At 42.5% G+C, this 24,714-nt stretch overlaps 1 pseudogene; it reads left to right on the top strand.

Moving 5' to 3' along the window:
* Window positions 1-18,960: 18,960 nt before the first annotated feature.
* LOC103195834 lies at window positions 18,961-20,357 on the top strand (annotated as a pseudogene).
* Window positions 20,358-24,714: the final 4,357 nt, after the last annotated feature.

The following is a 24,714-nucleotide window of genomic DNA, read 5'->3' as shown; positions in this document are numbered from 1 at the left end:
CCACTCACACTGAGCTGCATGCTCCTACCTAGCCTCTTTGCCTCTCTGACCGTTAGTTTCCCTCATTTGTAAAATGAGAACCATAGCAGCTACTTGAGAGAGTTACTTCAGAGATTAAATGGCATGAGGACAGAAAGCACTGAGCACCATTCCTGGTGCCTAGAGAGTGCTCAGTAAGTGGCAGACACTCACTGTTATCCCCTTAGCATTGATCTTCAGCCCCCTTACTCCTCCCCACTCCTTATAGCACTTGTTCAGAACTCCCTCTGCCCACCCTTTCCTCATCACCCCATTCGGCGATCCCTACATTCCAAGAGGAGCTTATGGTTGACATAGGGAGGGGTTTCTGTCCGTCCTTGCACTATTTCAGATGGTCTTTTGTTTAGCCATCTCCTATAACTGAGATATATGGCAACTTTGTACTTTACCTTTTGGGGTGTCTCTTTACCCAGGTGGAGCTGAAAGAGTCCTTGGGATGGAATCTTTGAAGTTCATCTTGGAGGCAGAACTAGTTGCCGTTGAGTTGACACTGACTCATGGTTGTCCCATGAGCATCACAGTAGAACTGTGCTCCATAGGGTTTCCAATGGCTGATTTTTTAAAGTAGATCATCAGGCCTTTCTTCTGAAGTGCCTCAGGGTGAATTCCAACCACCAACATTTCTGTTAGCAACCGGCTGCTTTAATCACTTGTACCATATGGTGACTCCCTACTTGAAACTAGGTCCCTTTTATTATAAAAGCAGACACTTGAGCTTCATTAACACTACTCAAGTAGAAACTCTCTGAGAAGATGAGCAAAATTTCCCCCATAAGCCTGGATGCTCAAAGAGGATAGGGACGGTGCCTCCTCCATCAGACTGGAGTCTTCAAGAATGTTAACGGTTTGCCTGACCCAGGTTGTCTTAGAGCCAGAGGGATGGACAAATTGACTCCAAGACTTTCCCACATGTGATCCTGAATCTTTGCCTAAGTGTCTCACTGCTCTCCCATCTTGCTTGCTGGCTCTTAGCTTGACCCCTAAAACAGATTCTGCTGCACATGACGAGAAAGCCGCTGCTATGCATTGTCCCTGTGTTTATTTTCAGTTGTATTTCAGGGCTGGGAAAGCTGTGTTGGATGCTCTGCATCTCTGCAACCCATCTCCTGCTGTTGCACAGATTCTTGAAGCTGATTGAACTGTGTTGCGTGGGCTTAGGAAGGAGGGAGGAAAAACAGCAGCTTGGACCACAGCTGTCCTCCTAGGTCAGTGCTGATGCTTCTCTTCTGCACCTGGCACCCCACCCCTCCCACGCTAGGCTGTCAAACCAGGCATGGCCCTTCCACACGGCCCACATCTGGGAACAAAGCCAGACATTTTCCTGATCTGGCAGAGCATCTCTCTCCCTCCTTGCACCCCACTCCTACCCCAAAAAGCTAGGCTGCAGGGCTAGACACTGGGAAGGGGGGATAACTCAGGGTCTTCCTCATCATGATGCTGTACCCAGATCCACACCCATGACCACATGGGGAAGTTCCCTGCAGGAACCACGGCCAGAGCTCCATCACCCAGCTTAGTTAGTGTGGGTTCCTTGTATCTTTCAACTTCTCTGTCTTCTCTAGTCAACAACAGTGGCTCAGGCCCCTACCGAGGAGATGTACCATAGAAATGGGAAGCCCTGCGTGGACACAAATCTTTGAATACTTTACCTCATAATGCATCCACCTACATAACAAAGTAAAAAAAAAAAAAAAAAAAAGAGGAAAGCTATGAGGTGTAGGCAGGATGGAAGATTGAGAAGGAGAAAATGGACTTAATGGGGCAGTTGGAAAGAGAGATGAGCAAGAAACTTGACTATGAACAGTTCATTCGTTCATTCATTTATTAGCTCACCCAAGTGTTAACTGGATACTTACTGTGTCTAGGCACTGTTTTAGGGGTACAATCACAAACCAGCAGGCATAGTCCTTCACCCTCATGGAGCACTCAGACTAGAGGGAAACAGATACAAGTAAACCAACTGCCAACATTCAGTATGAAAACCATATTTTTAGCATATAATATGCCCATGTAAATAATGTAAACACACATATAACCTGCATAGTGTGCATAGGAAATTAACATGTGAGAGGTTGCATGGTTTGCAAAAAAAAAAAAAAAAAAAAAATGCTTATAAAAGTATTGAGGAGAGTGAAAAAAAAAAAAAAAAATGTATAATGTGCTTGTTATTTGCATAAACATAAGATGGTACTAAGTTGTGCTATAGGAAAGGTCTATGAGTCGGGGCCGACTCGACGGCACATAACAACAACAACATGTCAATTGGGTGAAATCAGGAAAACAGAAACCTAGTGACTGAAGGGATTTAATGTAGGAAATTGGTTAACAGGTGAAGAAAAGGCCATGGAAATTAGCAACAGCAGGAAGCAGTTAGGGAGCTCTGGTGGCATAGTGGGAGCTCTGGTGGCATAGTACCTAAGGCATTTGACTGCTAATCAGAAGTCTGATGGTTCAAACCCACCAGCCACTCCTCAGAAGGAAGATTGGGCAATCTACTTCCATAGAAATACTGCCTCGGAAACCCAAGGAGGGGTTGCTATGAGTCGGGTCTGACTCCACAGCAGTGAGGTTTTTTTTTTTTTTTTTTTGGTTTGGTGGCATAGTGCCTAAGGCATTTGACTGATAACCAGAACGTTGGCAGTTCAAACCCACCAGCCACTCTGCAGAAGGAAGATTGGACAATCTACTTCTATGAAGATTTACTGCCTTGGAAACCCAAAGGGGTTGCTATGAGTCAGAATTGACTTGATGACAGTGACTTTGGTTTGGTTTGGAGGAAGCAGTTACCACTTCTATGCTAGAGAGGCAACATCTTAAGCCATCTAAAAACCTACTCATAGTGACCCCCATTGGGTTTCCAAGGTTGTACCTCTTTGTGGAAGTAGATTGGCTCATCTTCTTCCCATTGAGCTTGTGGTAGGTTTGAACCACCAACCTTCTGATTATCAACCAAATGTCTTACTCACTAACCCATCTACCAAAACTTAAAAAACTCACTGCCATCAAGTCAATTCCAACTCATAGAAGCCCCCATTGTGTTTCCAAGGCTGTAAATCTTTACAGAAGCAGACTGCTTCACCTTTCTTCCATGGAGTGATTGGTGGGTTCAAACCATGAACCTTTTGTTTAACAGCCAAATGCCTTAACCATTACTCCACCAGAGCTTCATTACTAACCTATCTAGTGACTTCTAATTTCCCTTCTCAGTTCAGAAGAATATGAGAAACACAGGACTTTAGAGCTAGAAGGGACTTTAGGAGTCACCTCATCCAACCTTACAGGGGGCAGTGTAAGGTGGCATCACAGTAGGTGTATCCTGTGGGAGCCAGAGCCCTGGGAGCCAAGTGGCTGTAGATGTCCCAGAAGGCAGAGAGGGAGGGAAGAGATATCCTGTCTTTTCTCTTCCTCCTGCCCCCCAGTTCTGGAGGCTGAAAGAGAACATGTTTGCTTCAGAAATTGAGGAGAATTCAGGGCTTCAAACCGGTTCATTTCCGCCCCAGATAGACTGAATCAGAATCACTGGAGGATCTCATTAAATGTCAATGCTAATTCTGGGGTGGAGGTGCAGATTCTCTGCAGAGTGTCAGACCAGAATGAACCAGTTTGAAGTCCTGGAAGAGTTGTTTTATGGAGTGTGGAGAATGGAGCGGAAGACTAGGGGTGATTGGGGAAATGCAGTGGGAGGAGGCTTTAGAAGGAAGCAGGAGTAGGGTCATGAAGGGCCTTGAAAGCAAGTCAGCAGGATGGGATGTGAATGCAGAAATCATGGCAGCCACTGTCAGGTTTTAAGCAGGGTCATAAGGGATCTGAGTTTACAGAAGAAGATCACTTAGACTGGCCACTCCAGTGGTAAGGATTGGGGGCCTGGGGAAGGGAAGGGAGATGGGAGAAAGGCAGATGAGGTAGGGGACCACTGGTATAATTTTGGCAAGTGAGGATGATGGTCTCAGTGAAAGGAGGTAGAGGTGGTGGGGACAAGGAATTTGGATGAGGAGGAGTTAAAAGTGATACCCATGGTGGTGACTTGGACAGCTGGGCAAATGGAGATATTGTCCATTGGGACAGAAAACATAGAATAAACATTTTGGGGAAAAACAAGTTGATGTGGGTACAGGGTACCTGTGAGACATTCTAATAGATACGGTGGGAGTAGAATTGTTTTTTCTTAGATATCTGTTTATGAGGATCTTCATGAGGAAATCTTCCATTAGAGCTCAAGACTCCAAGAACACACCTTCTAGAGGCCTGGCCAAGCGTTTCTTCGCCCTGTAGTGTCCTGTTCTTTTTCTGCTCCCTGTTTTCAACACCCAATCCAATGTCAGCTTATACTGAGCCCCCTCCAGCCTCTAAGAAAGCTGTAGTTCCTTCCAAATCCCATTTCTCACCCAATCTGAGTTGTACCCAGGCCCAGCAGCTCTACTTTTAACATCCTGTGTGAGCTGAAATGCTGGAAGACTCTGAAAATATCCCTCTCTTTACTTCCTGTCAATCATCACTAAGCAATTTGCTCTCATCTGTATAAACCAGAATCACACCACATAGACTAATAGTGGGCAGGAGTCCACCCATGGAGTAATCACACAGTGAAGAGGCACATCATTTAGGGAGGAGGTGGGTGGAAGAAATTGAAGAAAGATGCTTCCTCTCTCTGGGCCTCATTTTTCTCATATTTGAAATGGGGGTACTAGATTTGATCACCCAGTAGTCATCCACTCTTCTAGTTTGTAGAATCCTGGTTTTGTTCTGGAAGCAATGAGCTTAATTCCACAAGATGAACCATAGTTGGCCATGGCAACCTATGGGTGAGAATTGTGGGCTTGTGACTCAGTTCTAGCAGCTGAGACTTGAGAGAATATTTGGAAAAGGCTCTCTTCCATGATAACACAGTGTCACAGAGGAGAGTCGACCACACTGCCTTCTTGTTGGGTTTGACCCCAGTGTGTGAGGATGTGACATTGAGAGCTGTGGCAGCCAGTTTTGGACCCAAAGGGGAAATATATCCCATTGAGTATGGCAGTGAAGGAAGATGGGAAAGCATAGGCTATGTTCTGGTTACCTAGTGCCACTCTGACAAGAATATACCACTAATGGGATGGCTTGAACAAACAGGAATTTATTCTGTTAGTTTGGAGGCTTTAAGTCTGAGTTCAAAGTGCCAGGCTCTAGAGGCTGGGTGAAAGCCCCTCGACCTTGGCTTCAGCTCTGCCTCCTGCTTCTGGCCCACTGAAGCTGGAAGCTTTTCTTCACTCAACTGCTGGCTGCTGAGGCTGACAAGCCCAAGGTCGACAAGTAAGAAGGCACAGTCCTGATGTTACCAAACCACATAGCATGCCATTAATTCAAGTCCATTAAAGGTCCCAAGGTTGGCAGAGCATGAGAGGCTGCTGAACAACAACTCGGCTACATGCAGGGTTCAAGCATGCCATAGCCAGAGACCGTACACCAAGGGTTCTCCTTATATACAGGAAGCAGACCACATCCCTACGGCAGCTACTCAGCTGCTCACAGTAGATTCCACCATGGAGTTGATTACCAGTCTCATCATAGGGAATACTATATCCAGCTGCCCAGTCACTCAACCAGGCCCAGTCAAACAGACACACAAACTTAATTACCACAAGGCTATTAATGACATTGCTGAGCCACTGTCCCAAACCCAAAAGTGCCTATTTCTATACTTCTGGTTAAGTAGGATAAATGTGCATAGTATAGAAGTCACATTTTCTTGGAGGTTTTGTTACTTATAGCTAAACACATCCTAATTCATCCAGTGAGTCCAAATTGTCTTGCTTAGTCCAGGAGAAGGTGAAAGCCACAGGATTTCGGAGCTGGAAGAGACTTTGAGAGTCATCTGTTCCAAACTTGCCATTGAATAAATGAGGAAACTGAGGCTCAGTGGAGAAAGGGACACACTCATGTGCACACTACCAGTTAGGAACATGGCCAGATCCCATACTATTGTTGTCTTTGTCAGCTGTCATCAAGTCAGCTCTGACCCCTAGCAACCCCTTGTACAACAGAACAAAACATTGCCTGATCCTGTGCCATCCTCACAATCTCTGCCATGCTTGAGCCCACTGTTACAGCCACTGTGTCAGTTCATCTTGTTGAGGGTCTTTCTCTTTTCACTGACCCTTTCTTTTACCAAGCATGTTATCTTTCTCCAGGGACTGGTCCCTTCTGACAACATGACCAAGGTAGGCTTGATGAAGCCTACCTTCTCACTTCTAAGGAGCATTCCAGCTGCACTTTTGTTGTCATTATCTGCCATCAAATCAGTCCTCAACTCATGGGTACTCCATGCAACAAAAATCCTACCCAGTCCTGAGCCATCCCCATGATCATTTGTGGATCAGACCTTTGTGATCCATAGGGTTTTCACTGGATGGTTTTTCGAAGCAGACTGCTAGCTCTGTCTTCCTAGTCCATCTTGGTCTGGAACATCCACTGAAATCTGTTCAGCACCAAAGTAACATGCAAGTCTCCACTGATAGATGAGTTGTGGATATGCAGGTTGTACATTGATCTGGAATCAAGCCTGAGTCTCATGTATGGGAGGTGATGATTCTAGCACTGAACCACCAATGCTTCTGCAAACTCCTAATGCCCCACTCTGTTCCTCTGACTTCTTGTACTCTGTATCTCTCCTTCTTATAGGGGCAGGAGGGTGTTGTTTAAAAGGGAGGGACTGCTAAGTGGGCTTCTGAGCTGTCAGAAGGAAAAGAGCGAATGGTGGGACAAGAGGTAAGAAGGATTCCAAGGGGAGTGCACTAGGAGCTCGCCACGCTGCAGAGCCATGTTCAGCCTCAGGGACACACATTTATTCTAATCACATGCTCTGTGCAAGGCTTGCTGCTCTGAATTATACACCTCGAAAGGCCTTTCATCTAGTCAAGGGTTTGATGCTGACCTGCCTGGCCAGCTGTGTTGGGCTATGATTTAGCCTCCAGAGCAATTCTGGACGATGAAGTAGGAAGAAGGCAAATGGAAAAACTGGGACCTTTCTTTTCCTAAAGGCTCTTCTTGCCCCACATCTTTTCTTTTACCAGGGCTGGTGGGGTGGGGCAGGTCAGTATGGTTGTTGGGGAAGGAGGCATTGATCTATCTCTCACCTTGGTCTGGGAGTCTGAAAAGGATTTACGTGATCATGTATCTGAGAGCTTTTCAAGAGTACAGAGAAATCCAACTTCATCAGCTTAATTGAATTAAGATCTAGTAAACTCAAGGGCTTACAGTTCTAGCTCTGGTGATGTGGTGGTTAAAGCATCGTACTGCTAACCAAAAGGTCAATAGTTTGAACCCACCAGCCAGGAGAAAGATGAGGCAGTCAGCTTCCAGAAAGATTTATAGCATCAGAAACCCTATGAGGTGTTTCTATTCTGTCCTAAAGATTCACTATGAATTGGAAATGGCTTATAGCAGTGAGTTTGGATTTTTTTTTTTTTTTTTTTTAGAATTCTAGTGTGCATAAGGAAAGGCACCTTACGTATCTTCTCGCTAGGCTGTTCATTTTATAGAATAGAAACTAAAGCCCCAGGAAGGTTTAAAGAAGTTTGTTCTAGAGGCAGAGATGAAGTTGGAACCCTATACATTAACCTCTTCACCTTGCCCTCTTTTGTCTGAAGCAAGTTGCCCCTTAAGTCAACAAATATGTTTGAGTTCTGTGGTTGGCAGCTTCTGACATGGACATCACCCTCAATTCCATTCTCATATGCTGGTGTCCATGCCCTCTTGAATGTGGGCTAGACCTAGTGACTTGTATATAACCAATAGAATATAATGAAATGATGGTATTGTACTTCCATGATTGTATTACAAAAGTCTGTGACTTCCATTTTGCTAGTTCTCTCTCCCTTCCTGTTCTTCTCCTGAACTTGCTGTGATGAAGTGAACTGGACAGGCCAATGCAGCAAGAAGTTGAGGGCTGCCAATGACTAATGGCCAGCAAGGAACTGAGGTACTTGGTTCAACAGCTCTGGAGAATGGACTCTTACCAACAACCACTGAGTGAGCTTAGAAGCAGATCCTATCCAGTTACCCTTCACATGAGACCACAGCTCTGGCCTATACTTTGATAACAGACCTGTGAGAAACCATGTAGCAGAAGACCCAAGACTCATCATTCACAGAAATTGTGTGATAACAAACGTATCTTGTTTTCAGTTTCTAAGTTCTGTTATGTGGTAATAATTAAGACCTTCTCCTATTTTAGGAAAATATTTAGGATTATGCACCTCACACATTCTACACAGAGTCAGGAATGAAAAGAAATCGTTAATGTAGATTTAGAGGAGGTTGCAGTTTGATTGATGAGCTAAGATATAGAACATGAAATAATAATGACTAACATCTGATTGAGTGCTTCCTCTGTGCCAGGCATTGCAATAAATTCTTTACATACATTAACTTCTTTAATTTTCTTAATCCTCACAACAACCCTGTGAGGTAGTTTCTATTATTAGCTCCATTTCACAGATGAGAAAACTGAGGTACAGAGAGGTGAATAACTTGCCTGGGATTTGAACCCAGGCAGGTTGGCTTCAGAGGAAAAGAAGAGAACATTCATTCATTTAGAAAGCCTCCTGTGAGCTTACTATTGTTAGTTGCTTGGAATATAAAGGTATGCCCCTATTGTGTAGAAGCTAGTAGCTCTGCCTCTCATGAGTGATAATCTTGGGCAAGTTACTTAACCTCAGTTTCCTCATAAGTCAAGAGGGTTGTGGTAAGATTAAATGACTTAATATTCATAAAGCACATGGAATGGTGCCTGGTACATATTTACTTTTATATGCTTATTAAGTTAAAATAAATGAATGGGCATGTCAGGAGAAAGTTCTGATGGTGTGTGGAAAACACAGGGACTGGATCTGTTCAGGATGAAATTAGAGCTCAGAGGTTACGCCCTTCACTTCTGATCTTTTGTACATGGCCTTTTAAGTCTTGAGTTCATTGGTGGGCTTCCCATGCAACCTATGCCTTTTTTTTTTCCCATTCTGTTCTTGTTGCTTTTATTGAGAATATACTCAGCAAAACATACACTAATTCAACAGTTTCTCCATGTACAATTTCAGTGACATTGATTAAATTCTTTGAGTTAGGCAATTTTTCTCACCTTCCTTTTCTGAATTGTTCCTCCCACATTAACATAACCTCACTGCCCCCTAAAGTTTCTATGTAATCTTTTGAGTTGCTGTTGTCCATTTGATCCCATATATAGATAGTTCTTAAAATAGCATAATGCTCAAGCCAGACATATTTTTTTTTACTAGTTAAGCTAAACTATTACTTGGTTTTAAGAAGACTTAAGAGGATATTTTTTACTTAAAATTTAAAGATTATCTCAGGGCAACAGTTCTTGAGGTTCATTTAGCCTCCATGGCTTCATAAAGTCTTAAGTTTTCTAGAATTTGAAATTCTGTTCTGCATTTTCCTCTTTTTGATCAGGAGTCTTCTATAGAATCTGACTAAAATGTTCTGTAATGTTCTCAGGCACCATCCAGTTCTTCTGGTCTCATGGCAAAGGAGGCAGTTGTACATGGAAGCAATTAGCCACATATTCCAAATCCTCCTCTTATTCCTGACTCTTCTTCTTCCTCTGAAATCTATGCTCTCCCTCCGTATTTCCTATTCCCTTTTTAAGATAATTAGCAGTTTTACAGTCAGCCTTCCCCTGTCCACAAGCCTAAATTTCTTAACTGGTGTTTACTTTTTAAGGAGCTCTGGTGGAGCAGTGGTTAAGGCATTTGGCTAACCAGAAGGTTGGTGGTTCAAAACCCCCAACTGCTCTGTGGAAGGAAGATGAGACAACCTACTTCTGTAAAGATTTACAGCCTTGGAAATCCTATGGGGGTCACTATGAGTCAGAATTGACTTGATGGTACTGGGTATTTTTTTCTCAGGACGAGGAGCTTTTGAAGACAAAATTGCCTCCCAAAGTCTCAGGATTCACTTGTCTCTCTAGCTCCCCTCCTTGGCAATACACAAATGCTCAAAAGTCAAGGGGTTACTCTCAAAGATTCCATCCCTTCCATTTTTCTGATAAACTCTCCTCTGTTGACCAGAAGAATAATTCATTTTATTACTTTGTCCAAAGTCCAGGAGATTAAATTATTTGCAACAGAGAACATATGAAGACTGAAAAGTGCTTAATGAAATGTCAGCACCAAAATGCATCCTACAGATGATGAGAATGGTTGGTGGCCAGGCCAAGAGAACCTCTCCAAAAAGAAGTGACAAACAGGTGATGGGTTCAGCCACACCTTGAAGGGTAGGAAGGATAAGGAGAATGGAGAGACAGGGGATTGCCAAGTGGGGAACAGCAAGCACAGCAACGTTGGCATGAAGAATGTGGTAGGTGTGGCTAGTGCTTACCCATGTCTGGTTTTTCTCTGTTTTGAGACACATGAGAGTATTTCTTCCTCCAACTTGTATTTGCTGTTATATGGTATGGAGTTCACATGACCAATTTTGGCCAATGGGTTGCAAGTGGAAGTGATGCATATTATTTTTAAATACTAACACATTTAATTGATGATGCAAGAATCTTCAGTGTTTTGTTTTTTTTTTTCTGCTGCCATGGCAACCATGGAAGCATGTGTTGAGATAGCAGAGTCCTAGATTAAAGGAGCCTAGGACATTGAACTATCATTTGAAGGATAGCTGCACTGAAGAATTGTCTGAAACCACAGTGGACTCTGTGTGAGAGATAAGTAAATTTTTCTCATATTGTTGTTGTTGATAAGTGCCACTGAGTCATTTCCAACTCATAGTGACCCTATGTACAGCAGAATGAAACACCGCCTGGTCCTGAGCCAGCTCCACAATTCTTGCTACACTGTGTCAATCCACCTCGTTGTGGGCCTTCCCCTCTTTCATTGACCCTCCACCTTACCAAGCATGACATCCTGCTCCAGGGAATGGTCCCTTCTGACAACATGACCAAAGTATGTGAAATGAAGTCTGGCCACTCTCGCCTCCAAGGAGCATTCTGGCTGCACTTCCTCCAGGACAGACCTGTTAATTCTTTTAGCAGTCCACAGTACTTTCAGCATTCTTCGCCAACATCACAGCTCAAAAGTATTAACTCTTTTTCGGTCTTCCTTATTCATTGTCCAGTTCTCACATGCATATGAGGTGACTGAAAATACCATGGCTTGTGTCAGGCGCACCTAAGTCCTCAAGGAGACATCTTTGCTCTTCAGCACTTGAAAGAGGTCCTTTGCATCCAATTTTCTCAGTGCTATACGTCATCTGATGTCCTGACTGCTGTTTCCATTGGAGTTGATTGTAAAACCAAGTAATGTGAAGTCTTTGACAATTTCAATCTTTTCTCCATTTATTGTAATGCTGCTTATAGGTCCAGTTGTGAGGATTTTTGTTTTCTTTATTGAGATGTAATCCATACTGTAGACTATATTCTTCAATTTTCATCAGTAAGTACTTCAAGTCATCCTCACTTTTCAGCAAGCAAAGTTGTGTTATCAGCATATCGCAGGTTGTTAATGATTCTTCCTCCAATCCTGATGGCATGTTCTTCTTCATATATTTCAGCTTCTTGGATTATTTGCTCAGCATAAAGATTGAATAAGTATGGTGAAAGGATACAACCCTGACACACTCCCTTCTGGATTTTAAACCATGCAGTGTCCCCTTGTTCTATTTGAATGACAGCCTCTGGTCTATGTATAGGTTACTCATGAGTACAATTAAGTGTTCTGGAATTCCCATTCTTCTCAATGTTATCCACAATTTGTTATGATCCACACAATCAAATGCTTTTGCATAGTCAATAAAACACAAGTAAACATCTTTCTGGTATTCTTTGCCTTGAGCCAAGATCCATCTGACATCAGCAATGATATCCCTTCTTCCATGTCCTCTTCTGAATCCAGCCTGCACCTCAGGAAGTTCTCTGTCAATATACTGCTGCAATTGTTTTTGAATTATCTTCAGTAAGATCTTACTTGCATGCGATATTAAGGATATTGTTTGATAATTTCCACGTTCTGTGGGATCACCTTTCTTTGCAATGGGTACAAATAAGGTTCTCTTCCAGTCAGCTGTCCAGGTAGCTGTCTTCCAAATCTCTTGGCATAACCAAGTGAGTGCTTCCAGTGGGACATCCGTATGTTGAAACGTCTCAATGGGTATTCCGTCAATTCCTGGAGCCTTGTTCCTCGCCAATTCCCTCAGTGCAGCTTCGACCTCTTCCCTCAATATCATTGGTTCTTGAACATTTGTCACCTCCTGAAATGGATGAAGATCGAACAGTTCTTTTTGGTACAATAACTCTGTGTATTCCTTCCATCTTCTTTTTATGTTTCCTGCATCATTCAATATTTTGCCCATAGAATTTTTCAATATTGCAACTCGAGGCTTAAATTTTTTCCTCAGTTCTTTCAGCTTGAGAAATGCCGAGTGTGTTCATCCCTTTTGGTTTTTTAACTCCGGGTCTTTGCACATTTCATTATAGTAATTGGCTTTGTCTGCTTGAGCTTCTCTTTGAAATCTTCTGTTCAGCTCTTTTATCTTGTCATTTCTTCCATTTGCTTTACTACTTTCCACTCAAGGGCAAGTTTCAGAGTCTCTTCTGACATCCATTTTGGTCTTTTCTTTCTTTCTCATATTTTTAATGACCTCTTGCTTTCTTCATGGACAATGTTCTTGATGTCATCCCATAATTCTTCTGGTTTTCAGTCACTGGTGTTCAATGCATCAAATCTTTTCTTTAGATGGTCTTAAATTCAGGAGGGATATATTCAAGATCATATTTTGGCTCTCAGGGACTTGTTTTAATTGTCTTCAACTTCGAGTTGAACTTGGATATGAGCAGTTGAGCATTGCCTCTTGCCACAGAAGTAGTCAATCTGATTCCTGCGTACTCAATCTTGTGAAGTTCACATATATAGCTGCCGTTTGTGTTGTTGAGAAAAAGTATTTGCAATGAATAAGTCGATGGTCTTGCAAAATTTTATCATGCAGCCTTCAGTGTTATTTCTGTCACCAAGGCCAAAATTTCCAACTACTGGTGATTCTTTGTTTCCAACTTTTTCATTCCAATCACCAGTGATAAGCAACACATCTCGATTGCATGTTTGGTCAATTTCAGACTGCAGAACTTGATAAAAATCTTCAATTTCCTTATCTTTTGCTTTGGTGGTCAGTGCATAAATTTGAATAATAGTCATATTAACTGGTCTTCCTTGTAGGTGTATGGATATTATCCTATCACTGACAACATTGTACTTCAGGACAGACCTTGAAACATCTTTTGTGATAATGATATTAAACCCATCAAATATTAGTGGTACTTTTTATTGCAGATTAGCTAGTCTTCCCTGACATCCACAGAAGGATATGTATTGAGTAGTGAGACATGGTGTTGAATTAGTTAAGATTGGATCAGAGGTGGCCTGGTAGGGTACATCAGAATTACCTGGGGAAACATTAAATAAACACCACAAAGATTTAAGTTCACTTGGGTTGGTTCTGACCACAAGTATTTTCTTAGCTGCCCAGTAGATTTCAAAGTATCACTAGGGTTGAGTACCACTGAGGTGTCCATCTTCATCCCTTAATGATGTAATCTTGAGTAAACTGCTTTCTTTATCAAGCTCTATTTTTGCCTTCTGTAGTAGGAGAAAAGTATTATTGAACTGATGGAGTACAGACTGACATGTCACATAACGTATGTGAAAGAGCTTTGAAAACTGTAAAGGTTGGACATAAGCAAAGTGACATATTTGTGATGATATTAAAGGCTTTGAAAAGCAGGAGTTTGGACTTGATTGAGTGGACTGTCCACTTTAAGCATTTCTGTGGCTGATCCTTTTCATCTGGAGTTAGCCTTTCTGGACCCTGTCCTGCACCACCCACCTAGTACATATTTGGGCAGAATTCCCATTATATGTAACCAGGACTGTGGCAACAGGCTCCAGGATAGTCCCTTTCCTGTGAAGCCACTTTGATGTTTTAACTATGGATTGGGTCAACACATTGGTCATTTCAAATATCATAGATTTGACAGCATCCTCATTTTATTAACCAATATATTAATTTTTATTTTTATCCACATTTACATACACACACACACACACGTCATTACCAAGTTCATAATGTAAAAGAACAATGTCCAGTTCATCTCTCCCATTCGGAATCCATCTCCTGTGTGATAACCCTTCAACTCTTTCAGCTATCTCCTCTGGCATTTAGGTCCATGTTACTGTTCTTTCTTGATTTTTTACTTTGAGACATTATCTATTGATTTCCTACTATGGAGCTTGAGTGTTTAGCATTCTTAGATTAGTCATCTATTGCACCCCAAAAAACATAATCATACTCCCCCCAGATTCCCAGTATAGTTGTATCACAATTTATGGTTAAATATAAATATTTAATGTTTACATTGACATTTTTGATGATATAAATGCTATTTAGAAAATAGCTCTGTATGATTTCGTTTGACTTGGATCCACAATCAGCACTCATGGAAGCAGCAGTCAAGAAATCAAATGACATATTGCATTGGGACAATCTGCTGCAAAAGACCTCTTTAAAGTGTTAAAGAGTAAAGGTGTCACTTTGAGGACTAAGGTGCACCCAATTCAAGCCATGGTATTTTCTATCACCTCCTATGCATGTGAAAGCTGGACGATGAATAAGGAAGGCCAAAAAATTGATGCCTTTGAATTATACTGTTGGAAAAGAACATTAAAAATACCATGGAGTGCCAGAAGAACAAAGAAATCTGTTTGGAAGAAGTACAGCCAGGAAGCTTCTTAGAAGAGAGGATGATGAGACTTCGTCTTTTGACATGTTATCAGGAGGGACCAGTCCATGAAGAAAGACATCATGCTTGGTAAAGTAGAGGGTCAGAGAAAAAGGGGAAGACCCTCAAGAAGATGGGTTGACATAGTGGCTGCAACAATGGTTCTAAACATAGTGATGATTGTGAGGATGGCACAGGAGTGGGAAGTGTTTTGTTTTGTTGTATGTAGGGTTGCTGTGAATTGGAACCAAGTTGATGGCACTTAATAACAACATGTGTAATAATATTTTCTTTCTTGGACTACTTTTAGTTTTTTAGAACTAATAATTGCATCTGTTTTATATATTTGTTTGTTTATTTGTTCATGTTTGGCTTGGCTTTCTATATATTTGCTTGAATAATTTCTTTTACAAGAGTCAGCACAAGGCTAGTTCCTATGAGATAGAGGTTAATGATATCCTAATTGTTCAATTTTTCCAAACTGTTGTACCACTCCATCATCTCTAGCATCAACTCTTCCTCCTCTCCTCAGTACTCTCCCTCTTGTCTTAGGGTTCCATATTTCTCTGTAACATCTCACAGAACTCATGAACTGCTAATGAAATGCTTACAAGTCCCAAATCCATGGGTCAGTTGTAGGTCTGGAAGATTCTCCTAATTTAAGCAATTGTAGGGGCTAAAGAACCTAAATCAGTAGGTCAATGCCTAGCTCCTGTCTCAATCCCCAAGAATTAGGGGTGAGTTGATGATGAATCAGATACAGGATCCAGAGCAAGAGCATGGACTTTGTTGGAGCATTCATATCATTCATATATATACCCTCAAGGAAATGAAGTGTGGTGACTTGAGTCACATCCTCTAGTAAGATGGGACTCAAGACACATCCCAACCTAATCCTGCCTCATTAACACAACAGACAACTCACTCCAAAATGGACCATAACCACAGGCATTGTTGTTGTTAGGTGCCATTGAGTTGGCTCTGATTCATAGCTATTCTGTGTATGACTGAAGGAAAAATACTATCCTCACAATTTTTGTTGTACTTGAGCCCATTGTCACAGCCACTGTGTCAATCCATCTCAATGAGGGTCTTCACCTCTTTCTCTGACCCTCCACTTTACCAAACAGGATATCTTTCTCCAGGGAATGGTCCCTTTGGACAACATGATCAAAGTATGTGAGATGAGTTCTGACTATGCTTGGTCCTAAGGAGCATTCCAGCTGTACTTCTTCCAAGACAGATTTGTTTGTTCTTCTGGCATACCACAGGCATAGAAGCTAGGCTTTACAATACTTCACAAAATGGAGGACTATGCTAGAAAGGTCATATTAAGTAATTCATTGCACTGCAATATCTATAGCTCCAACACAATTGTATACCCTTTGCAATATGGTAATCTGTCCTCCCTCTGCCCAGTGGGAAACATCACTCTAGGAGTCCTCTGTCCTCTTGCTCCATTCTGTATGATTGCTCTCTACTCCTGCAGCTACAGTCCTGAGATGACACTTTCATCAATTCCTAGAAATTCTTTCCACCTTTCTCTAGTATGGGGTTCCCTTTCTCCTGAATCTTGTGATTTTTTTTTTTTTTTTAATTACTCCCTTGATTTGATGGAGTAAATCTTTCATTAGCTTCTTAGGTAAGGGTGGAGGGAAAGTAAAAATTGTGGAATGTTTCGTAACTGAAATATGTTTTGAATGCTTTCTCATTCAATTGATAATTTATATGGTTATACAATGCTAGGTTGTAAAAGGTTTTACCCCAGAGTTTGGAAGGCAGAGTTCCATTTTTCCTCTAGCTTTCCATGTTGATATTAAGAAGTTAGATGCCATACTGATGTCTCAAACTTCCATGAAACTTGTTTTTTCCACTCTGAAAGCTGTTAAGATCTTCTTTATATCTCTGGGTCTTCAAATGTCACAATGATGTGTCTTAACGTGGGTTTTTTTTTTTTTTTTCAAATAATTATCCTAAGGCATTTGCTAACCAGAAGGCTGGCGGTTCAAACCCACCAGCCACTCCTTGGAAAGAAGGTTGGGCAATCTACTTCCGTAGTGATAGTGCCTCAGAAACCCAAGGAGGGGTTGCTATGAGTCGGATCCACCTTGACAGCAGTGGGTTATTCTTGTACAAATCTCTTTCAGTTTGAGGACTAATGTTCTTTATTTCTAGGAACTTTTCTGATATGTTGCTTTGTTAATGTCCTCCCCAGCACTTTCTCTGTTTTTCTCTGGAATGCCATCTTCCTGGGTTGATTGTCTAATTGTCTTAATTTTTCTCTCCTATTTTCCTTCTCTTTTTCTTTTTTCTCTATTTTGAAAAAAAAGTCCACAACTTTTAAATTCTACTCCTGCTATTGAATATTTAAATTTTGGCCATCAAATTTTAATTTCTAAATGTTCATTCTGGTTTTCTGAATGTTTCTCTTCTGTAGCTTACTGTTCTTGTTTCATAAATGTGATGTCTTTATTCAAGTTTTATTTTTAATTTTCATCTGCAGTCTGTCTCTGTTTCCTTAAAATTGCTTTTATCCATATCTTATTTGTACCATTTTTATTCTATTGTTTATATTTTAGAATTTTAGGAAGGATCAGAGCTAAATGAATGATTGTTATATTTGTCACACACTGGAACTATAGCATCAATTTTCAGTATGTGAAGCAAATTAGTCCTTAATATCCTCCACCACCCCAAACACAAGGGATAGCCTAGTTGTCTTACACTTTTTCATCCTTGCCTTCTAGTTTATCAAGATTAATAGAAATCTCCTCTCTGTTACACACAGAAAAATGAGTCTGGGGAGATCTGTGTTTCTTCCTTCAGACTAGGAGCTTCATGAAGGCAGGGCAGTTTCCCCTCTCAAATTGGGGGTCCCTAAGGGCAGGGATTGCATAGGCCCCCTTCAAACTGAGAGCTACTTGTGTTCTCTTCCCTTCTCTACATCTCTTGTCCCTCAGCTTCATCTTAGTGTCTAAGAAAGGGCTTTATATTAGAGAGTTGGAGTGATGTCAGTGCTTAGGGAGACCTGAGAGACTCAGCTTGGTCTTGTATAGGCCCATCCTCAGGCTTCAGGAGCTGCTTCCTTCTCTGTTTCTTCTGCTGATAACCTTGACCAGGAAGCAAAGAAAAAAGGCTCATCATAGACACCCTGAAGGGCTCTGTCAGGTCAGCAGCCTCCCATCTATGGTCTGTCTGACTCTCTGAGCCTTCCCAAGGATACTCTTTCCCTCTCTTTCCCTTCTTATTGATGTTGTCTGTGAGAAAGACTGTAGATGCCATGAATAATAGATTATTAATATGGAACCTCTCCAGTGAGTGAGATTTGCCACCCAGTGAGAACACACATTATGTAACCAGCAAATTACAGTGGCATCAGAGCTGGCACGTCTGCTGACGAGCACAAGATCAGAGGAGTGAGAGAAGCAGGGAGGAAGGCCACTTTGCAGGAGGGTCTGTGGGGAGCCAGGCTCTCAGTTGATTGCTTTCATCTGCCTTCTCCTGTTTAATCCTCACAGTGACCCATGAAAAGCTGCTGAATCCTCCTCTGGAGAGAGACTGGGCTGGTCAAAGCTTGAAGTAACTGGTGCCAAGGCCTACTGAGTTACTGGTTTGTCCTGTAACTAGTTGATCATGACCCTGCTATTACCTCATCATGGTAAGTTGGTTTGGACTGTATTACAGAAGGCCTGACAGGAAAAGTGTCCCAGAAGAAACATGAAAATGGAGAATTCAGACCCAAGAGCTACTATCTCTGGAGGAGGAAGCCCCTGACCATTTCCTTAGAGTTTTTCCTCCAACGCCCTTGGAAGTCAATTTATGGCTAGAGGTAATTCACCAATGTGCCTGCCCCATGTCTGGCATTGATAGGTGGTGCCTAATGGTAGGGAATTCAGGCTGCCTTGCTTGACTGGAGGCAGAAAGGATGTTATTGGTGGCAAAGGCTTCTGGGATGGGCTTCTCAGAGGCAGGGGACTGGCCACTGGAAGCCTCAGTCTATTGTGCCTCTCCTTCCACAGGGATCGCAATTGACTGACAGCCCCAACTGCTATGCTCTGAATCTGCTACTGCATTGGTGCTGAGGTCACAGTTTCCTCAGGCTGTTCTCAGCCAATGACTGAGCATGGCAGAGATATGAAGGTGGGTTTGTTCCTATGAGAAGAAGCAGGCTTTGAAGAAGCAGTATTGGTATTCAAGTAGCCTTTCAGTTTTCCCCCAATAAATTGCCAAATCAGATAAGAAAAACAGTTCCTCTGAGCCAACGCATTGTAGCTCATGCTTACAGGACAATAAGACAGTTTTTGGAAGACAGAAGAGCTACAGACAGGAAGCAGAGGCAGATTCTGCCTCTGAGTCTGACTCTAGGGATGAGGCCCAGGAAAGCTCAGATGCCCTGCTGGAAAAGACCATGAACATCAAGGAGAACAAAGCCATGATTGCTCAATTACTGACTGGCAGAATTGAATTCTATGCTGGATTATTTCCCAGTATGAACCCCAAACTTAGCTTAAAAAAGAAACCTGGGCAGTAGGCCTTCTTGAAGTGATAGATCCTGCACTGCATGTACCCTACCGAGAGTGCATGGCCTTTGGAGAAGTTTGTCATGGAGAACTTCACTGTCTCAGCCACAAAATTTGCAAGAGTTTTATAGTTTCAGAAAAAGGAAGATGATTAGATGGGGGCAATATCAGGTGTATAGACTATAGACAACTTCCCCATGTTTCTTTGGCCAGAGGAGGACATCACTGAAGAGGACTTAGAAAATGTGGCCATGACTGTCTGAGATAAAATCTGTGATAAAGTTCTGGGCAACACTTGCCATCAGTATCAGTAGAAGACCACTGACACCAAGATAGTGTGGACAGTACTGTGAACCATGCCTGTGGAACCACTACAGGGAGGACGTGAGATCTGGTCTGCTGGATCTAGATTGGATGTGTCCTTCTTGCCATGGGATCTGCAATTGCAAGTACTATTGGAAGCATGATGGCTGCTGTGCTACAAGGATCCTCATTTGTTTGGACAAGTTTTTTGTTTTTTGTTTTTTTTAATTATGATTTGGGAGCAAATTCAGTTTCCATACAGCAGTTCACATACATTTTGTCTCATGACATTGACTACAATTTACCACAATGCAACAGCTCCCCTCCCACTTCCTCCCAATAGTTACCTCTTCCCTGTGTCCCTCCCTCCATGCACTCCTGCCCCCTGAGCTATATCCCTGCATATAAACAGCCCTTCTTTCTCCCATGATTGTTCTCTCCAAGGAATGTATCTAACTCAGGTAAATGTTCAACTCATATGCCTGTCTTTAGTTTGGCTAGAAGCCACAGATGTGCATTTGATTCCAGATCTGAAGGGCAGCTAGGGGCCATAGTTTCAGAGTTCCACCAGGCTCTATCAGACCAGCAAACCTGCCCCCCCCCTTGTTTTTTCCCAAATGATTTTTAGTTTTGTTCCACGTTGTTCTCATTTGGACAAGTTTTATGGTTACAATAATGTTAAGGAATGTCTGGAGAGCTTACAAAGGCAACTGGTAGAAGACAATTGAGAGAAAAAGAACCAGTCAACTCACCATCGATTACTCCAGCATGACATGTCATGCCACTTGTGCCTAAGATTTCGCACAGTTGTGTTTTCATACAGAAATTCTTTGCAGAGAGTATGTTTCAAAAGATTTCTTAGCAAAAGACAGGGCTTTTCTGATGGGAGACTTTGGCTTGATGATCCCTGTTGCCTTTTCCCATTGGTTTAACTTTCTTCAAACTGCAGCTTGGTTTATGATTTTTCCATCCAATCCTTCTTTTCTTCTCTCCTGTAAAGAGGTCAGACCTGCACTGCTACTTGTCAGTTCTTCTTGCCTCCTCCAGCTTTTTCCTCACAGGCACATCTTTTCTCTAGCATATATTAACATCTGCTTCTCAGAAGGCCAGCACTAACTCACGATCTTATTCCCCACCCTGGCTGGGGCAGAGATGCTCACCATCTTAGGCACCACCCACAATGGAAGTGGCTAGCAGCAAGTGTACGTGTATCTAATCCATCACAGACCATAACTTGATTGAACTGGGTCCCTGTCCTGGGAAATACAAAGATCCTTAAGGTGGAGGATGTTTGGTTGCCATAATTAAGGCAGAGAGTGGTAGGAGATGAGTTCAGAGATGATTGGAGTCCAGGTCATAGAAGGACCCTGTGGCTATCTTGGGGCATCATCCTCAGTAGTCCCTTCTGGATGCCTGGACTCAGCCCTTTCATGGTTTTCCTCTTGTCACTCCTCCTCTTGTCCATCAGAAGTAGGAATGGTCTTCATTTTTCTATTGCCCCACAGCAGTAACATAAGGATTGACTTGTTTCCTGATAAGACACCTTCTGAGATGTAGGAGCTTAATTACCAAGGCCAGTCACAAAAAACAAACAAACAAAACAAACCAAAAAAACACTGCAATCAAGTCAAACCTGACTCATATCACAGGAAAGATAAAAGGATAAAAGCCTGATTGTTGTTAAGGGTTCAAGACCAGCAGCAAGCCACACCCCGAAGGACACTCCCTTTCAACTGATTGACTGCTCATAGCAGATCTCATTATGGAGGTGATTATATCAGATCTTATCATGGGGAATAACTACATCATAAGTGCTAACCCACTTAGAATCATGGACCAGCCAAGTTGACACACAACCTTAACTATTACACTGCCTTTGAATGCCCATCTCATAGAGCTCTTGGGAGGAGCACATGAGATGATGCACTATTCTTTAGGAATTTTCCCCAGCCCCACAGAGGTATGGGATATGATTCCTGACCTCTCCAAGACAGAATGTGTGTACGTGGAACATTTCATTCTTTTCCTTGTTCATTCAGTCAACACATACTTATTGGGAACCTCCTATGTGCCAAGCAGGAATGCCTGGTGGCACAGTGGTTAAGAACTCAAAAGCTAACTGAAAGATGGATGATTCAAACCCACCAGCTGCTCCATGGGAGGAAGATGTGGCAGTCTATATCCATAAAGATTACAGCCTTCAAAAAACCATAGGGCACTTCTACTCTGTCCTATAAGGTCATTATGAGTTGGAATCGACTTGATGACAATGGGTTTTGTTTGGTATGTGCCAAGCAGGGTGGCAGGTGCTGGGAGTGAATAAGCTGCCAGCAATGAATAAGCCAGATTTGTCTTTGCTCTCATGAACCTCCCAGAGGGGAAGATAGTCATTAAACAGATAGTTATGCAGATTAACTACAATGAGGTCTGTGCTCCCAAAGAGAAGCAGAGATACAGTAAGAACATATGAGAAGAGATTGGGCCTGAGTATCAGAGAATGACCCTGACACTTGCCCCCTGCCAGCCTCAGTAGATCCTGATCTGATGGGCAGGGGGTGGGGGGTGGGGGGTGTGCTGTATACAGCTCCTGCTCTCAGGCATATTCTGGTCCAATGAGAAGGCACTATATCTTCATTGAGGAAGAATTCAATCTGAAGGGGGAGATTTTGCCCATGTCCTCAGACAGGTTCTAGCCTAGTGGAGGAGATGAAGGCCAAGTGACTTCTTATAAATAAAAAGGGGATATACAGGGACCTAACCCACCGTTTATCTGTTAGTGAAGGGTTGTGTGGTGCCAAGATGCTGAACAGGTTTTAGTGGATCTTCCAGACTACGACAGGCTAGGAAGTAAAACCTGGCAATCTCCTTCCAAAAATCAGCCAGTGAAATCCTATGGATCATAATGATCCAATCTGAAACCAATCCTGGGGTTGGTGCAGGACCAAGTAGCATTTTGTCCCATTGTGCATGGAGTCACCATGAGCCAGGGGCCAAATCAATGACAGCCAGCAAAAACAGAAATTCTAAGCATACAGCAGAGGTGGGTGGGCAGGACAGCCACCCAAAGCAAAGACTATGGTCAAGACTGAAGCATCCTGGAAGACAGGCTAGGGTTGGCACTGAGCTATCCTGTCCAGCATAGGCAGGGCATACCTCCTAATCATCTATTTCAGTGGTCTGGGTGTCAAAGAGAGCAAAGGCAAAAGAACAGTTGAGGGCAGATAACAAATTTAAGTGACCTAAGTCAGCACCCACCCAGGATAGGTGCTAAATAAATGATAGTTGTTATTCGGAGAGAGAGAGAGAAGGTTGTGATGTCAGTAAATAACATGAAGGCACCTCAGAGACACTAACTCTCCCGACCATTCCATTATCGAAGGTCCCATTTCAGGAGCTTCCAGAAAGATTTATCTCCATGTTCATATCTGCCTCTTCAAAATTGGAAATTAAAGTGAGACTGAGGAGCAGATCCTGGGGCTATGGTGATGCACTGTGTATGGGAATGGGCACTTATCAGGGGTATTCAAAGGAAAAGCTAGGGCTAACTCAACTGCTGGCTACACAGAGAGGGATTTTTTTTTTTTTTTAAATAGCAGTAGTTGGGGGAAATTTTCTAATGAATCCTATCCAACCATAAAATCATGTAGAAAATGAATCCTATCTGACAATAAAATAAAAGTGAAACAAATTACTAGGTTCTCATATTTGTAGGACAAATTAATTTCATGTTTAGAATACTAATTACTTGCTGAAGGGTCTGTAACCATGTGCTGCCTGAATTTAGCATGAGCTTTAAAGTTTAGGCTTCAGAGAAGAGTGAGTCAAGGCACTGCCTTCTGCTGTGATCCTGCCTTTGTGGCATCTCTCTCCACTGCCCAGGGCTCAGCTGGCAGAATGCTGCTTGGTGTGTGTCAGAGTTCTTAAATGGGAATGGCAGTGTGTTCCCTCCCTCAGATGTGAACTCCCTTACCTCCCTCAGACTGGGACTTCCTGAGGCAGGGCCAGTGTCTCCTTCTCAGACTGGGGCTCCCTGAGGGCAGGGCTGTGTTTCCCCTTCAGATTGGAACTCCCTGAGTCTATGTCTGCCTCAGACTGGAGCTTACTGAGGCCTGGGTTCTGAGGAAAGCTATAGACTCTCTTCTCAGAAAAATGAGCAGCTAGTCAATATATCCTTTCAGGGATTTACTGACCTTCTGCAGTGGCTTCATGGTTCCCCTGCCAGGTGGAAGTGAGAAGGCTGGATTATAGACATGATATAGCAGAGGAAGTTTCTTGAAAATTGAAATGTGAAGGACACGTTTCCCCCTTCCATCATTCACCCCTTATGCCTCATGCTGGGAAATGTGAGTTAATTCCCAATTATCCACATGTGAGTAATTACGTAAGCGGATGGCCTGTGGAAAGTAAAAGTACTCAAACACTGTCTGCCCTATTGTTCCAGAAACTCCTGGGCCACCTGCCCCAGCTTTAGAACCTGGCCCAAGCTAGTAACAGCAATGATACTTTTTATTGATCTCTATTAGGCCAGAAATGTATCAGCAACTTTATGTACATCTTAATCTTTCTGGGGATGGTAGGAATTATTATATTCACTTTACAGATGAGGCAAACAAGGCTCCAAAACTTTAGTAGTTTGTACAAGACTTCACAGAACTAAGAGTTTGCAGCTAGATTTGGATCCAGATCTTTGGACTCATTCATTCTACACTATGCTTCCACTGCTATGAACCATTGGGAAGGTCAGTTATTCCCTCTTCACAACAACATAATCACCTTTTTCAAAGATTATACATACACACCCTGTGGTAATTAAGTTGTGTGTCAACTTGGCTGGGCCTGGTTTTGAGTGACTGGGCAGCTGGATGTAGTTATTCCCCATGATGAGACTGGTAATCAACTCCATGGTGGAATCTACTGGAACAGCTGAGTAGCTGCTTAGGGATGTGGTCTCCTTCCAGTATATAAAGAGAAGTGGTGAGAAAAATCTCTGAGCTTTTTGGCATGCCTGGACCCTGAATGTAGCTGAGTCTTCATTCAGCAGCCTGCCATATTTCTTGCCATTCTTGGGCCTGTATCTGGACTTTA

Source organism: Orycteropus afer, unplaced genomic scaffold (genome assembly GCF_000298275.1).
Source record: "Orycteropus afer afer isolate SDZICR_OR568_19922 unplaced genomic scaffold, OryAfe1.0 scaffold00059, whole genome shotgun sequence".
In the NCBI taxonomy this organism is placed as follows: Eukaryota; Metazoa; Chordata; class Mammalia; order Tubulidentata; family Orycteropodidae; genus Orycteropus; species Orycteropus afer.
This window is presented reverse-complemented; position numbering and strand designations above follow the sequence as displayed.